The sequence below is a fragment of the Coturnix japonica genome, chromosome 9 (assembly GCF_001577835.2).
Source record: "Coturnix japonica isolate 7356 chromosome 9, Coturnix japonica 2.1, whole genome shotgun sequence".
Lineage (NCBI taxonomy): Eukaryota > Metazoa > Chordata > Aves > Galliformes > Phasianidae > Coturnix > Coturnix japonica.
The window spans coordinates 15,980,078-15,997,558 of record NC_029524.1 but is presented as its reverse complement, the minus strand read 5'-3'; the positions used below and the strand labels follow the sequence as shown (position 1 = coordinate 15,997,558).

The window sequence follows — 17,481 nt, the reverse complement described above, 5'->3', positions numbered from 1 at the left end:
CTTTCTGAGAAGGAATGTTTCCTTATCTGCAACCTGAAAGAAGAGTGTCTAATTCAGAGCGGTCTTTGCAGTGACATCAATCTGGTCTTCTTCCTTCCACACACCAGCTACACACCCAACATTGCAGTAGATGAGGTCAGCTGCCAACCTGAACACAAGGATGATAGATGTGGGAGAGGGCAGAGGTAATTTAGAGCTGCCAATGTCAGAAACAGTGAAGATTAACTGTAGCTCATAAACAGCTGTGACAAGTGGCAGGGTGTAGACAACTGGAGGAAAAAGAAGAGCTCGGAATGGGAGAGAAAAGGGTCTTGACAGACTAAGGAGAGTGCTCTATTTTCTCATCAGCTTTGTACCCTTATAAGAGGACTCAGTCTTGGACTCACAAAGGCACTACAATCCCAAGTCCCTAGCAGATTACACTTAATGATCCTAATAGCTATTAGGGCCAAAAGGAACTAGAAAATACAAGCTAAATTATCAGACTGTCCCAGGGGATGTGGAATCAACACACAGCGCTAATGGCATCCACAGTCATTGCTATTAGATTGTGCCTAGAAACTTCTCCCCAAAGTACCACTTTAATTATGTATTTATTAATTTATTTTTATTTGCTTTAGCTGTTCCACACTCTTTATAAATACATGTGCTTTCCAGTGAAAATAATAAAATCGTCTCAATGAGCAAACAAGTACAAAACCTGAGCTCTAATAATGAATAGGTAGAATCAACAGCATCTTTTGAAAATGGCAGGGAAGAATACAAATGCCCATAACTGTGGAGAAAGATAAGATGAATATAAACTAGAAACTGAGATGTATTATACTTCATACAACTGCAACTGGAAACAACAATTTGCTCATTCTAAGGGGCTGAGAGAAATACACATGCCTTAAGGAAACCCAAGACTAAAACACAATAGCAATAAATGGAAAATGCAATTCTCACCACCTCACCTGTGATGAGTGGTGAGGTTTCATAGAATTACAGTCTAATACCCCAAACTTAATTTGTTATGTCCACGGAGCCATTCACTCATCCATCATCACCAAAGAAAAACTATTTTACAATATCCAACCAGGCAAGAGTGTGCATTCTGGATACTGCTATTAAGGGCTGGCAAACTCAGGACTCGAAAAATGAAAGTTCGTAGTATAGGAGTAATGAGTGTTCCAGTTAATTGCTGCCGGTGCTGGTTCACGTACTTCCTGATCTCTGCTTACATGACAGCACATACACTGATAAATAATGTTTGCCTGCTATCGGCACATGTTGTAATCAGTTAAAGGGGATCAACTGAAGGCAGATTTGAGTATCATTTTCACTGCTTCCAGTACTAAATTTCCTGTCAAGAAGGAAATAAACTTTGACTACTCTCTTATATTTATGTTGGCTACTTCCTTTCAGGAAGCAGTTTGACTTGACATGCTAGAGTCATTAACAGCAGCTTGACTGGCATCAGTTCCTACAAATCACCCAACCATAAAAGGTAAAGCATGGGGATTCCGAGAGTCACTGCATTTGCTGCAGTGTGAGAAGAAATGTGGATAACCCCTGCTCTTTAGGGATTATACGTGCTGATATATTATACACACACACACATATATGAGACAGTGAAGACTTCAGTCTACACTAATAATCACATTCCATTTCCAAGGCTATCTATGCATCAGAAAAGGAGAGAAACTCTCTGATCTTTTTTTAATGGTTTTAAGCTCTAAAAATCAGAAGGTGGAAAATAACCGTAAGCGTGTTCTTTGCACAATGTGAGGGCTGCAAGACTGACCTCCCCCTTTCCCTTGAGACTGCATTTTCAGTAATTGCGCTTAAAATATCTTTTGGAAGGAAGAGGAGGGGGCAGTGAGGCAGGCAATGAAGATAAAATAGTATTTCAAAGTCTTACTGAAACACTCAGATCAGTGCTGACTATTCACCTTATCTTTCTATTTCACATTTTGGAGGATTGGGAGTTTACTATTATGCACCGCATATTTTCTTTAACGTGCATGGAGGGGAAGACAAAGATTCAAGCCTTTACTTTCCAAAAGGAGGACATTTTAATACAGTCTTTGGGACAGATAAGTCAAAGGTACATTTGAGAAATGCAGAAAAACAGAATTGACTGTACTATCTAACAAGACCCTATATAGCAGGATTATACGCCATGGCTTACAAGGGTATTGATCTGTGTGTACTCCTCAGTGGTGTTACATTCATTTTAACATTGATCTCCATTTCATTATACCACTGCATCATGCACTCTCAGTGTCATCTGAGTGCCACTCTAAAATCTGAGAGTCTTCTGTTGCTGTCAGGTTCTACAAATGCATTGTGCAGCTTGCAATTCAAAATATCAATTCCAAAGCCTATTTCTTCACACACACTCCATTTTTAAAGTAATACCAAGGACCAACTGTGTCTTAACCTCCAAGGAAAGTTAAATATATAGTGAAGAAGACATTTGTAAATGACTTTTCTTGGAGGATTTTTTTTTATTTTATTTTACTCTATGCATTGTTTGTGCTGCCTTTCAAAGAAGCTTGAAAATACCATTTCTTTCCCTAACGGCTTCTTTCTATTCCATTTGGAAAACATTGATTTTGCTTTCCCTTGTGATTCTTATGCAGCACAAGTAAACATGGCTCTGTTTAATATATGTCCAACTCTGTGCAGTGCCATCGAATTCACTATAGCTCTGGGAGAGAAACCAGCCTCTTTGTTGGCTCCTAGTATTGCTACCACACAATGCAAAATATCACTGTTCCTACTTGTCCAGAGAGGTTACTGGTTTTGTGGATTTGCCCGTGCATGCTTTATTCTTCAAAGCACATGGCTGGGCACCAAGGCCTCATCAATCCTGATGTCAGCTTTAATAATGTGCTGTTGTTCAGTTACAGTTACAGAGATACGAGGATACACAGACCAAAAACTAATTGCACAAACTGTAGTGCACATATACAAGAAAAACAAAACAGTCATTAAACATAATGTACTAAGAAAGCAACACACACAATCCTGGGCTTATCACCAAAACCTCTGCTCCATGTTGTGCTTACCATTCTGCCATTCTAAGGTAGTCTGTCTTCAGGCTTACAAATATGAGGACAAAAGCCCATAAAAACCTACAACAGCTCCCTGCAGGGATTGTCTCCTTCCCTGCTGAATGTGTTTTCAAGATCATGTGCAGCCTTGTTAGTCCCATAATTCTGGGCATAAGACAACTGATCTTGCAGCCAGCTAATAATGCCTTCCTGGGGAGCAGGACATCTCCACACTTGTATCTCAGCCATTCCACAATAGTCAGCCCTGACTTCACTGTGTGATGTAATTCTGTGTCCTACCCTTCGTATTGTTGAAGAAAAGGATAATATTTACCCATTTGTGTGGAGGAAAATGGCTAGTTTTACTCTCCCGTATGTGTCACAGGAGATGTGAACTGGAAAAAAAAACACCTATTGTACTCCTTTCTTGTTCCCAAGTTTTTCCCTCTACAAATTACCTTATTCTGCCTTCACACAACTCTCCCTTTTTCCTGTCAGTATTTCTACAGTCAACCTATGTTCTCCCAGCCATTTTTCTACTCTAAAAACAGCAACACCACATTTTTATGCAGCCAATCCAAGCCTCAGCACTTCAGCTACTGCATCGTGGACCCTGATCCAATGTTTAAAGATGGGAATCTTTCCAAGGACATCCTTAGGCACTGGCACAAGATCAGACACTATATGCAGGGATGGATTTCTCATATCCTTAGGTTAACTTCTGAAAGAAAAAGGCTCTATCCAGCAGGAGAGTTACTTACGAACCTAATATTTTATGCATTGAGCTCCGGAGTGTCGCAAGATGATTTTAAAGTATCACAGCAGACAAAGTCATTCCATATAATGAGTTAGTTCTTTTAAATTGTTACCTCACCACTGAAAAACACCTAATCAGGAAAAGAACAAAAAAAAATACTGTTTATGCACTGCTGTACCACAATGCACTGCTGCTCGCATCTCAAATTCCTTTTTCTTTTCTTACAAAGATTAGACCTCAAGAAAAACAGAGTGCTTTTGCTTGTATTCACTGCCCTTTTTAATTGAATAGAATAGGAGCTGACAGACTAACACTGCAGGAGACGTTATTTCACTGAAATTGCATATAAAAGATTCAGCAGCTGTGTGAATGTAAACATGGAATTCATGGAAAGGTGTCCATCTTTTTAAAAAGGAATGGACACGCAATGCTGCTCTGCAGTTACAGCATTAACCAAAAAGTTTCATTCCACCTGCAGTAGTTACTCTTGTGGGCACTGGCTCACCACCCATACATGGTCCTAAGCAAAAAACAAATCCTGGACAACTCTAAAGCCGCTACTTGTTAATACATATTCAAAGGATACATTCAGTATTTCCTTGAGTTTGAAAATGCATACAGGGCTATCCAGGCAGGGACTGGGGCTTCTAGTAGTTTGCATGTTCCGGATTAAGGCTGCTAGTGCCAACCCCATGCCAAACAACTTGGTCATCTCTGCTGAATAGCAGAGCACCCTCTTATCTAGGTTGTGCCTAAATGATGGTGGAACTGAGGAGGAGGAAGAGATAAAAGATGTCATTTCACAACCGATTCAGTTACAGCGTTCTTCTCTTCCCACTTATTACTCTGAGCATCTGACAATCGAGAAAGGTGCAATTATCTATAAAGAAGAAGCTGCAATATTAAAAGAAATAGACTTACAGTGGAGAGATTGAACATGAAATTTCAAAGGATCGTTCATCAATGCGTTGCTTACATGTTACAGGTAATCTCTGAAAATCACTAGAGTTATACTGCTGGGAAAAGACAGTGATTAATGAGATCCTGCCTCTGAAGGACACATTTTAGGTGAAAAGAAACAAGAGTAGAACAGACAAATGGCAAGAGCAAATGAGACTCTCTCTTCATTGTGACCATTGTGAACTAGATCACAGATGGGTTATAGGACTACACGGTGCTGCAAAAACGTTCTGGGATTTTATGCTCTTTTAGTTTGTGAAAACAGCAAAGAAATGGCCAGTCAACATGGTTGTCATAGCAATATAAACAGTTATTTAAAATACAGGTCTAATGCTGGGGAAAATTGTACAGCCAAGGCACAAAGCAATAATATACTGCACAAATAGATCCTCCCATTCCCACTTTTTGAAAGTTTTAAGTTCTGCTGAAGAAATATTACCGCTTTCTTTCCCTCAGCATACAGCCTTTATGTACATCTCAACTTTCAACACTTCTTTGAATTTGCAATCTGCCTTCATTTTACTTTTATTACCACTTGTCATCCAACTTAATCCACGGATATTTTATTTCCCCTGACTCCACTATTCCAGTTTCAGAACTCTGCAATTGAGAGAGCTGTCTCAAGAATGGGGTTTCTCCAACTGAGCCCAGGAGAAACACATACACTCATGTTCCACATTTATGGACTTCGTTAAGAACTTACATCTCATATTTAAGTGCAGAAATGAAGTTAGGGTGTGCAGTGCACATATTCACAAAGATTTTCACTGCATACGAATGAAATCAGTGAAAGAAGCAACAAAACTTTACCAAAACAGTTGCTAGGCTTCATTATGGTACAGTCTTCCATTACATTTCGTAGCCCCCCCCATAACCAGGATGACTTTCAAAACCTGACTCATTACAACTTTTGGACAACAACGACGGCACAGGATTGCCTGGGTGGACATGGAGATCTGCTGCACATTGAGAATCGATAGCTAGCATGATGAACTCCCAGCTCTTTGCTTGGATGCATGACACTCTATTAGAATAGATAGTCAAGTAGCATTAATTTACTAATTACCTAATCTTCCACTCCAGCATTCTGTCAAGTTAGCTCGTGACAGAAGGAAGATACACACAGATGAAAGGAGACAAACAGGAGGTGCAGAAGGAGAACAAACTGTTAGGTGAAGCTCTCAGCATTTTCAAAGCCTTCCCCCCAATGCACCACTAACTCTTGTCACCAGAAGGAGATGGAAAGCTCTTTCCTTTTCCTGTGAAATCAGGGGTGTCTGGTACTCATTTATATGAGTGCAAACAAGAAGCAATTCAAGTCAACTTATTGGAACTTCTAGGTATCAGACCAAATAAAGAAAGGAAGCATTTTTTCCCCATGATAACTGCATCCCATCCCTTGAATTGTCGCTCTCCCTCTTAGAATGATGCAACACAAAAACTGGCTGTGTGCTGGGACAGCCCCTCTGGGAGTCTGGATCCTACACACCTACGCACAGCGTGCTCAGAGCAGCAGGTACTGAGAACAGCTCTCACCTCCAGCACCGAAGGAAGCTGGTTTGGAGAAAGAATTAAAACCAAAGAAAAGAATATCATTACAGCAGTGCTCACTGCTCCTGCTCTTTTTAATGTGGTGTTGGCATTTTCATTATAAACTCATATTTCCAGGTTTTATAACTCAATCATAAAAAGTTGCTGAGGGCTAAATATTGGCAAGCAGCTCCGCTTGCCAAAAAAATGAAGTATTTCCACAATGTGGAGGGAGGGCAAGAGTCTCCACCTCTGCTTATTTCACTGGGAAAACAACTCTAACATCATCAGTTCTATACCAACAGGCAGCCTCTACCAGAACCTTTGCATGATGTGCCAGAAGGCCCACAGCCACATGCTGCAGTTTCAGGCACAGCTCACAGCTCCTCAGTCCAGAAGCAATCAAAAGATCAAATTTCAGGTAGGATATCAGATAGGATATTTTCTTTTTGCCTTAGATTTTGAACCAAAAAAAATATATGTATATCCCACTGATGCTACTCACCATAGCCCTCCAGGTGTTAAACGGCACATGTAAGAAGCAGAGCCAGTTCCCTGCAGGACGGATGGATCACAGTGCAGGTCTGGGAGCTGAGTGCTGCCTGTAACAGAAAGAAAAACAAGAGTATTGCTAAAGTGACAGAAGCTCTTGTGTGAATAGGGAAAGTTTCATTAAAAGAGTTAGAGACAAATATAACAGCTTCCACTTTTTTTCACATGTTCAGTTGGAAAGTGTAACTATACGTACCCATATATTTTTCTTAAGAACCAAACTCTGTGACCTTACCATGACTTTATCACTCTACTGTGATAAGAAATGAAATATAGCAAAATAACGTCTAGCAGAAATAACACAAAGAACTAGAGACTGCTGTCATCTCACACCCATTCCCTCTCTTCTCTCACAGCTCAGTGCTCACATCTGCATGAATGGCTCCCAAACTTAACAGCTTTATATCAGAACTCTGCTATTTTAGACACGCTGGTTGTAAGCTGCTTTTTAATGTAAAATTAGAATTTCTCAAAAAAATACCCACAACAAATCAAGATTTTACTAAGAAGAATATTATGCTAGAAAAACAAAATATGAAAACAAATGCAGGCTACATTTCATCCAAGGCTTTGCCTCGTTAAAGATCTAAGTGGTGTATACACATCTTTGTTGTGTGATGCAGTGGTTACCATGGAAATTCTTATATATTTTTTTTAAAGTCTAGTGAAGACAATGCAGTCAGACACATAAACAGGCTGAGTCTCTGGCAGGGTAAATTATACAGTGGTAGACTGGAATGCATTCACACAGTTGGGGTTTTTTTTTCTGTAAGCAGATATTAGACACTAATAAGTCTTTGTGAAGAAATGTTTCTAAATAGCGATTGTCATTTTGAACTTCACGTGCTCCTGGCTGATATTAAATTACATAACCTTCAGTGTGTCATAATCTTTGGTTCCTGAAAGAATAATCCAAGCTGGGATGTGTGGGAGAGTTTCCTGAAGCGATGCTTCTGATAAAACTTTTGAGATTTTTCTTAAGTTTTGCAGGAACATTACGGAGATATTTACACCATGAAGAGTATTAACAGCTTAGATAACACAAGCAGAAATTTAGCTTGAAAAAAGCATTAGTTGTAGGTCTGCCTGGTGGAGCTCATACATATATGCTAACCAGAAAATTCATTTATGCGTTGATTAGGGGGAAAAAAAAGAAAAGGAAAGAAAAGAAAAAAGAAAGAAAACAGTATTCTAGAATTTGAACACATATACATATATATACACATATACATATACATATAATGTCAGAAGTGCCTGATAACATACAGGTGCCCTTACTGGGCCTGACCAAAGCTCCAGGTAATGCAATATCTTGTCTCCAGCAATGGACAAAACAAGACAACCATGAAGGAGTCTTGGAACAGGGCAGACAGGGATGAAATACTCCAGCCACGTTCTCCCCAGCCTCCAGACATTCGCACTTCACAGACATCCTGGGCAGGCAGTTTCTACTCTGCTCAGCAACCTCACTAGATTTATTTCCATAAGCTTGTCCTTGAATACAATAACCTTTCAGCTTTCTCAGCATCCTGGGGCAAGAAGTCACAGGACTGAGCCTCTGTAGTAGTTATTACAATATTGTAATACATGTAATACTGCTTTGATGAAAGGCTAAATGACTAATTCAACTAACGACTGTGCAGAAATAATATGCTAAGTACAGTCGAAGGTGGGTTTAAAATGCTCGAACAAGATGAACAGAGGAAGTCAGTGAAAGGGCATCTTAAGCTGAGTGGCTTTTAGAGTTGCTTCTCTAGGATAATAGATCGTACTTTATGAGCAAGTTCTTGGAGAAACCAGTAACAGAGCTCTCAACAAAGCTAATAAACTGAAGCTATTTTGCATGCACTCTTGCTTTGTCATGGACAGAGATTACTTACCGGAATCTTGCAGTGAAAAAGTATCATCTCATGTCTTGATTTGCCTTATGCTGGGCAAACAGGATCTTTACACAATGATGTTAAACTCAATAGGATGAATACGGCACTCCCAGACCCCCAGTTATCTTTTAACCTGATACACATAGACGTAGCTCTGTTGAACAAAAAAACTGTCCCCACTTGAACATCTGACCACTTCCAATTCATAAAGTTTGAAAACGAATTTGAAAATAACACATCTTTCAATATTCTATAACTGAATTTCTATGCAAGCCATGTGAAATACGGGAAGACAGCTTTTTCTCTGTCCTCACAAAGCCTGTCACCCTGACTGCTGTGCAAGAGATTTTTAAAGAAATGGGCCAGCAAAGAATGTCTCGCTGTTCTGTATTTTATGGAGAGCATAACACATTCTTTCCAACTGTCCTTATTAATTTATAAACAGCCATGATCTGGATGTTCTGGTTATTCCAATTTATGATCAGAATAAAATTACTCCCGATTGAGTGAAAAAAAAAATACCACTGCTCCAAAGCTTCATAAGAAGTGATTAGTGTTTGCTGGACCATAATTATGACTCTCTATTTTTCCTATGCTGTTCCAGTGCTTTTATATATATATATTTTTTAATATCAGCTTTTTAATTAAGCTTTAATCTTCACAACACTAAACTAAATTAAAAGTATCTTTATAGTGTTGCTTTGTTAACTAGCAGAAGGAGGAAAATTACCTTATCTGCTTGTTCACCATGTTGCAATTGTAAACATCTCAGCTGCGGTCTTTAATCTGCTCACTTTCACTCAAAATAAAAAGAAGTCATACCAAAACCAGTTATCACTGCTGGAGCCATAAAGGGCCCACAGTCCTCCAGCGAGATCTCAATGTGCAGCCAAGAACATTTTGCTCCAAGAGATTTAAATACAAACTAATTAAGCAAGACACAAATAAGGCAGACCTGGGTAAAGCAACGGTATCCATCAAAGAAAGTCCTTGCCTTGTTACCCTCTGGTTCCTTCAGCAAGGAAGCTGTAATATGGTAAGTTATATATAATCTTCATGTGAGGTTCCTGAAGATTCCTGCACATACATGTTACCTCTTTAAAATATATCTGCTATTCTTCTGCTAAGTCCTTGCCCCATTTTGTATCTGCACAAAATATCACACAACACATCCAGCTGACCCAATTCACTAAATTCTAACACAATTCTAAATAGGACCCCACATTATAACAGAAATTAGCTTGAGACATGAAAACACCTGCAATAACTGAAAAGCCCATACAGCTCAAGCAATGAGTTATGGAATGGGCAAGAAGCAAGTTATTAGACCTTCCTTTTCATATGAAATATAACTGATCAGAACTGTGGTAAGCACTCCTCACTTTCAGACAGGAAAAAAAACAAATGTTTCTGAAGATCACTTCAGAAAACGTTACAAGCCCACAGGTACTGGCGACAGCAGCCTGAGCTTCTGCTGCCTCTTTGGGAGCAGCCCTCTGGACTGAGCAGCAAACAGCCATGTCATCACACTGATGTGTGTATCAGCATCATCTGAAGGCACAGCAGGACATAGCGCATCTGCACAGATAAGCTTATCCAGCCACAGGACATAAAACAGCACACATCCCATTGCCCTGGCTTGGCTGCTGATGCAAATCCTTCCCAGCCAAAATCCTTTCCTCCAGTTCTCATTTGCAAGGAACAAACATCCAGAGCCTGACAGTTTTAGAGAGAGGACAGACTGCAGGCAAAGCACAATGGAAAAATCCTTGCATGTGCACAGCTGGCTTTTTAAATGCATATATATATATATATACATACACACACATATATATAAAGAAAAAAGGTTCAGCTAATGAAAAGGCTTTGAAATGCACAAAAGTCCACAACAAAGCCAATCCACAGCTCTGATTGCAACTTGTTTTGAATTTTCTACTTGTTCCACACTAAATAAAAATGAAACATCAAAGCCCACAAAACCTAAGGCCCACAATAAAATGCTGTATGACAGTGACAAAGTCAGCATTCACCAAAGGTACATCTCCCACTTAGAGATTCTAAATCTGAAGCTGAGCTGAGAGTGACAGAACAGGCAGCACTGAAACCAAGTTGGCAATTGGTGAAATTTCTGTTTTCCAATTGACAGACAACAAAATGGTTGAGAGTTACACTTCTAAATGAAGTATGAGAAAGATGTCAGAAAAGAGAATATACAAATTAAAGACCTAAGAACTGTCAGCCGCTGAGCATAAGCAGATAAAAGACATTTTATTTTGCATCACCATTTTTTATGATGTGCTGGAAAAACCTTTCTGCTCAAGTCCCACAGTTAAATACCTACCTTAATCTTTCCTAAGCAAACCACGGAAAAACAGATTCCCAAACTAAGATTAAACGTTGGCCTCATAGCACAGTAATTAAGTATGAAGTAATTAAGAAAAAATAAGTCTGCTCATGCAGTATTCACAAAGAGGACTTTTCCCCAATGTACATTACCCCACTTAGAGCCATGTAAGCAGATGAGCTGTATCGATCTCTCTGAGAACAAATGGAATCTCTTTCTCATGTAATGGCTTTTTCCCCCAAGGAACATTTGAATGTAAGGTATATTTAAGCAGCACTTGAGCAAAATAAAATTACTCTGTTCAGCACACAAATTATTTCAACAACATACCTGCGTTTGTAATCAAGCTATAGGCTGTTTGCTGATTGCTAATTGTTGCCATTGCTCTCTTTGTTTTTTTCCCCACGTAGGAAGAAACAACAGTCCTATAAGCAAGTGTCAACAATGATCTCGATGGATCGGGGCAAAGTGGCCATCAGAAATCAGTCAGTTCAATGGCAGGGTGCCACTGAATGTGTACTTAGCAAATATCATTATTTAGAACCTCAGCACGCTTCCATGTGTCCTGGTTATTGCTGCCACTGTGTAAACAGCAAACGTAACCCTCACTGAGCAGGGACCCGGGCTGCAGGCTGAGGGCAATATATTAACCTACAACTAAAGTGCTTTCCATCAGGAGCATCCCATAGGATTTCATATGATCCATGAAGTATAAGAACAACAGTGGCTGCAGCTGGATTCCAGCTGTTCACCCACTACAACAGATGTTCAGGGCCTAAGTTTGCAGCACGCTGTATTTAAGAAAGATACTTTTCCCACCTTATTGAACAGTGATTTCAGAGAGGACAAACTCATCTGAGAGCAGCTGAAAAGACAAAAGTACAGCAACTCAGTGGTTAAAGCAGCTCCCCAGATATTCATTCCATGCCATGCCCCCAACAATTACATCTCCCTATGAAAGGCAAAGAAGTAACACTGGCACAGGCCTTCATGAAAAAGCATAACTCTTCTCCTATATACGTTAGTATCTTGGAAATCATGCCTGCAATTTTAAAATACTAACAATAAAAAAACTCAGATTTCATATTAATATTTGACAAGCAGATTGCACAGGGAAAGGTTTTCTTTTTAATAAATGTCAGCTTCATAATATTTTCCTGAAAAACTACCAAAGAAAGTGTGTATTTAATACAGCAAGCGCTATTTCTCCCTATTTTCAGTCTTTCCCATATACCCAATTACCTTCTTTTCAGTAATTGAAGAAAATTACTTTGTCAATTCTATTGCTTTTCCTTTACTGAAATAACAGAAATTAAGAAGCAAATTCAAGAGAATCCCATTCCTAAGGGGTACTGGATTACTTCTTTCTAACAAGAACTCCTGGATCACAGCCATTGAAAGCTATTCTGTCGACACACCAGGGTGATGCAGACAACTTGTGCTATTTGAAATCCCTTGTTCTTCTGCTGCATATTCTCTATCACAACACTGTGCTTCCCTATCTTTAGTTCCCATTTTCTTCTTCTATCCTTTTCTTCGTAATGCACGTACGTTTATTTTTAGTCTCTCAACAACATGTTTTCATAATTTCTCTCTTCCCAGCTGCTGTATTGTAGGGGAGGTCCTATTAGAAACTCACGCATAGCAGTTTGGTCTCCCTGCAACCTCAAACAACTGTTCCACAGATGTGATCCTTTGCCTTGTAAATTATAATGTGATTTTCTTGTTAAATATATTTCTTCCGTGAGATAATTGTCAGAAATGTAAGATGGTCATCAAACTCTCCCTTGTAGTTAAGGAGTTTCCAGGCAGAATTACAGATTATTTTGTTGTTGCTGCAGTTATTGTTTTTGCAGTAAAGATGGGACCATCTGTTCTTTTGAAGATGTGCCAAATCAGTTGAAAATAATTCATTCAGGTAGTCAGTGAACCACAAAAGCTGATGGTTTAAGGATTCGGGGAGGTTTCAACAGGGAACACCAGAGCACTTTGCCCAGCCTGGCTTAGATTTTATTTAAACAGTGGTCTCTATGGAGTTTAGAAATGTAAAAGCAACACAAGAACAATCCTCTCTTTCTATCTAGCTTATTCCCATAGAAACCTATTGCAACAAGAATTAACAGCTACATATCATGACTAGCTTACACTACTCAAAGGATAATTATAATACCAATGACATTAATACAGTCTTGCATGTTAGAAATATGCTGAATGTCCAAGTTATGGCTGTTTCATAGCTGTTGAATTTCACCATTTGTGCTCTTTTAGCAAAGACCTGCACTGATATCTAGCATGAGTATCAATAGCAAATATTTCACTGCTGGGGACAGCTGGGCAGAGCAAGTGCAGTGCATCAGAAGCAGAACAAGCAAAGAGCTGGAAGGAAGGAGATGTAGAATGGATGGGATTAGATAGATGTAGATGGGATTAGAGCTCTGATGCACATCTAGAACTCCTTGGTCAGTTTAGACAACATGCCTGGCAAGCCCTGAGAACACAGACCAATGGCACATGAACATAAAAATCCCACCTGAGCCCTTCCTCATTCATCACCATTTACAATGGCTTTCTGAATAAACAACTGTAAACTGATATTAGTAGGCATCTGAGATTTTGTGATGACAAAGAAGAGTCTGCATGAATTTGTGACTTAGTCAGCTAATTTAATATAACCCTCAACATTGTTCAATAAATGATAATGGCTAAATATGGTTTATTTTCTTGCCTTTTAAACTGATCAGGATGGTACTTCTTAAGTAACAAGAAATACACGACATTGTTCTTTTCTGTAATAGATTGGAAATAACTCAACAAAAACATGACTGATACTGAACAGTATTTAAAAATAACAATGAGGAAAGCAAAGAAATAACGTGGAAAACAACCACTGCATTACACCTTCCCAAGCTGTGACAACTGAACATTCATTACAGTGTTGTTAAATAGCTATTCTATCAATAGTGCTAGCACTACAATGCAGTAGCTTAATTAAATGAAGTTTCTTTCACCCTTTATTTATTAGATTTTTCAGGCCACACAAATGAAAAAAAGATTTGCAGCTCTAATAAAGTACCACAATTTCCATATTTCTTTCATATATTAGTAATCTGTTAATGTGCATTTGCATTTTTCTATATTTTAGTCCTGATAGATTGGTGTGTCACTGCAAAACGCAAAAACAGAGAGCAAATCAAAATATTTACAACGTACTATAATTTCCTGTACAGCTTAATGCCATAATTAAGTAACAGCAACGCTTATGAATTAGTTTTGTATGTTTGTAGGTCATGTGGACTTGTGGTTTATTTAAACTACAATTTTCACGAGAGTTATTAGTCACTGATACAATCCTACACTCTAAATATAGACTTCAACTAACTTTGCTGTATAACACACTGGATTTGAAAGTTGCTTTGTCTCACAACTAAGATACAAATGTCTTTCCCCACTGAATAAAGAACACCAAATTCTCACTTCAAGCATTGTGATTCAGCAGATATCCAAGATAAAGCCTGCTGGTGGTCAAGAACATGCTGCTATCTCTACATTATCCTCTCCGTGCTTTATTCTTTTTAATTAAAAAAATAAATAAATATAGCTCTCTCTCTATACTTCAGTTGGTTATCCTTACACAGACACATTTGGATTTGTGTTGTGTGAAATAATCCCACTGGATACAGATTAAGAGGAGGAAGGAAGCAGAAGGGCAGAATTCAGCCGACCTCCCCTTTCCGCAGCACGATATGGGGCCACGTGCCATATGCTCTCTGCAGAGAGCTGCTTCAGCAAAGCTTTCCTGGGGCTTTCCCCTTTCAGATTTGGGATTTGAGGCTCCCTCACTGAGCTAGCCCCTGTGCTGTATGCCCACTTCTACCCCTTATGCTGCTGCTCATCCTAAATCTGTTCATCTAAGATAGTGATCGCCCACCATGGAAGCAAAGGGAAAAGCACGCACATTGCTTTTCATATTGATCTTGAGACAAATTAAGAAGCATTGTCCAGCTGTGGATACACACACAGTGCAGTATCTTCTGGTTTAAAAGAAAGCTATCTGAGCTTGGCCAGGGCACATGCTCAGCACTAACTGAACCAGTACCAGTGATAGCCTGTACCAGTGTAGGATTTGGCATTACTTCAGGGCTGGCGACTTAAGAATACTTAAATAAACACTTACTGGCAGCAAACTGCTGTTTGGAAGAAGTTGCTTCTCAAGGTACTTGTGGCAGGAAACTAACTACAAAAAAAGTATATAATTGCCTGCTTGAGTGAAGAAAAGATGTGCAGTATATAGGGTGGTGTATTAAGTTAGCCTGCCCACAAGTTAATTGAGTCGGTCTCTGGCCTCCGGGTAGAAAAGAAGAACAATGAACCCAAGATAGCACTTGAGAGAAGACGCACTTGAAGGTTTTACTGATCCACCCCTTGCTGATGTTTATTCAGCAAACCATTTCAATAGCAGACTGCTTATTTGTGATCAGCCCAGGTCTTATGCACTGAAACCACGACTGAGGGCTACAGTCCTTTAACTGAAACTTCTTTGAGTCATTAGCAGCATCTTAAAAGAAATGGATTCGTTTCCAACCCACATGAAATTCCAGTTAAATATGATTGACAGCATAATAATTTCCTGGCTGCATGTAGCCCACAGTTGGCTAAAGTCAGAGGGTTAACAAGCATTTAATTTCAGTTCAAATATGTAGTCCTGTAAATGACTTAATTGGGCACCTCTCATTAGTAGAAAATCTACAGCCACACATTCTAAGCAGTAGAACTGATATCACACTGCAGCATTGTGGAAGCGAGTATGGAATGCCTATGCCTCTATGTATACGAATTGGATATCTCTATTCACAGTAACTAAATGTGAATGCACAAACGTGCAAATCATGGGAGCTTTTAACTGAATAGATAATTATGCCATAGGGAAAAATTTAAATTCATCCTGTAATTTGTACCAGTTGCACTTACACAAAATTTAGACAGCTCTGGAGTAGCAATGACAACCATCAGCACCGATAAAATCATTTAGTTTCAAGAGTGCAAGCAAATACTTAAGGCAGAAATCTAATCAGCCTTTCTCAGAGGACAGATTCCCTTCAGATGCCTTGGGAGGTCTTAAAAAGGCACCTTGGAGAAGACGATAGCAGGAAAAGCTTTTCAGAGAATGAAAATGCTGAAAAAGGAGAGGGCAGCCTCAGTCAGATATTCTGCAACAATACAAGAAGCGCAACCATGGGACAGACCCCACATGGATTTAAGAGGTTGTTGCACAGCCATCTGCTAAGCAAATGTTCCAAAAACACATTCATCCATCCCAGCGCAGAAGGGAGCGAGTTTGCAGAGAGCTTTTCCACATATGTGAGGAGAAAGCGGGCACGTACCATGGGAGCGCCTTGTACTTTCCAGAGCACAGAGGTTGATTAAGCCTTGTTGGAAACAGAACTAAAAGAGGAGAATAGAATCTTACTTGCTTTAGTCTCTTACTATTTTCTGTTTGCCACAGGCTCAATCAGTGTAAATAGCAAGGTTTGTTGGTTGCTTTTTTTCTTTTACTTCTGGAAATAAAAGGCTGCAAAAACATACATTGCTTTTTAACCTTAATGATGTTGAGCCCTGCATTGTAAAACCTTCATTTTGCCACCTGCTTTGACCCAACAACTACCTATCACAAGTGCAATTTAGAAAAATACAATATTTAATTAATGTCGTCCATTTGTATGCACAGTAACTCCTATTTGTATGCATACACTTCACTCTGTCTGTGGTCTGTAGCCGGCAATTAACACCACTTAACAGCTGTTAAAGAGTGTAATCGCCTGTTGTTATCCTCGTGTAGCTGAATTCAGATGCTAATTGCTCTCAGCGCTCTACTTACAAACCTGCCCCAATGTCAAATTCCGTGTGTGCTGCACCAGATGGATGGAGGGCTCAAATGGGTTGCACTGTCCCTCTGCACGAAAAAAAAGCAGAATTATAAAGAACTCTGCTACCCCAGAGTGCCAAGAGGAAAAGATGGCACAGAAAGTGAACAGCGATGGGCTTTCGGAAAGCAAGAACGGTCGGGAAAAGGAACGAATGGAGATGAAGAAAAGAACTGCAGACAGGACATTAAAAGATTGTATGAGCTGGTGCTTCAGCTTGTTTACTACTGGAATGGGTAAACGTTCAACATCTGTAAAATCAAACTAAGAAAATTCAGAAGCAGCTGTTGCAGTTGTACAACAAGGTCAGACTAAGCAGATAGGAAATCAAAAGTAAACTGCCCAAAAGGTTCAGCTATTTGCAAAAAATCCAACTGGAAATAACCAAGTCTGATACAGGTAAGTTCTCATTTTTGAGAGAATTAATTCTTCACAAGAAAACACTCAAATGTTGCTCTCCTTAGCACAGATACCTCAAAAGTGCACTGTACTACTT

The 17,481-nt window shown here is 39.3% G+C and overlaps 1 long non-coding RNA gene across 1 annotated transcript in view; it reads right to left on the bottom strand.

Annotated features, from left to right (window-relative positions):
- The window catches only part of LOC107318268, a 114,133-nt gene that overhangs the window by 12,504 nt on the left and 84,148 nt on the right, over window positions 1-17,481 (bottom strand). The window contains exon 4 of the long non-coding RNA XR_001557248.2: window positions 6,794-6,890. This is a non-coding gene — a long non-coding RNA (uncharacterized LOC107318268). The remainder of the gene's footprint in view (window positions 1-6,793; window positions 6,891-17,481) is intronic.